We start from the raw sequence: 831 nt of genomic DNA, 5'->3' as shown, positions 1-831 counted from the left end.
GTCGTTCCCACGGACGAAATTGCCACGACGAGGATCGATGATACGCGGTGATCGCGCAAATAACGGAATCGAAAGCAAATAGGAGAAAATAAGCGACTGCCGGCCGGCGTATACGCGATACGTAACGCGATCGTCTCGCGATTACAGCCTCCGTAGATAACAACGGAGCTCGCGACGATCTTTCGCGTCGATCGCGCGTTGCTGCCGAAAGACGGGAGAGTAGAAACGCGCGACGCGTAAACGTCTCGCCGCGATGTTCTCGCGCGCGACGAATCGCTTTACCGAGTCACGAGGGTGAGAAGACGCGAGCGAAAACGATCGTGTGCTGTGTGCGAAGGCCGAGCTAAGCGGCGGGGGGTAACAGATGGGATCCAGCGGCAGGGCGAAAGGAGAGGGAGAGGGCGCAAAAGCGACTCGAGAAGCATCGGCATCGCGGCACCGACGATCGACTTCTAATTCCCAGCTCGTTCTCTAGCCTGCGCTATCGATCAACGCTATCTTCGCCGACGACGTAAAAAAAAACCAGCGAAACGGACGAATCGTTTCCTTGTTGGTTGGCGCGTTCTCGCAACGGCCGACACCCCCTGATCGCCACCGCTCGTTGGCGTAACTTACGCGTACGCGAATTCGTGCGATCGAAACGGCCAGCGGCTGCACGAGCTTAACGCACGGTGTACGTGGAAAAACAGACGGCGAATATTTTCCATGGCGTGCACATTCGTTATTCGACCGGTCGATGCCGGGTAATTGAATACGTGGCTTTTATAGGTGGCCGAGGGTGGTGTACGGCACACGATTCTCCTCTCTCGGCGTATCGCCGGTGGTGGTGGC

At 57.3% G+C, this 831-nt stretch overlaps 1 protein-coding gene across 1 annotated transcript in view; it reads left to right on the top strand.

The window, feature by feature from the left end:
• LOC100744877 overlaps positions 1–831 on the top strand; it is a 51,031-nt gene that overhangs the window by 32,918 nt on the left and 17,282 nt on the right. The window lies entirely within an intron of this gene.

Source organism: Bombus impatiens, unplaced genomic scaffold (genome assembly GCF_000188095.3).
Source record: "Bombus impatiens unplaced genomic scaffold, BIMP_2.2 scf_0064, whole genome shotgun sequence".
NCBI lineage: Eukaryota > Metazoa > Arthropoda > Insecta > Hymenoptera > Apidae > Bombus > Bombus impatiens.
This window is presented reverse-complemented; position numbering and strand designations above follow the sequence as displayed.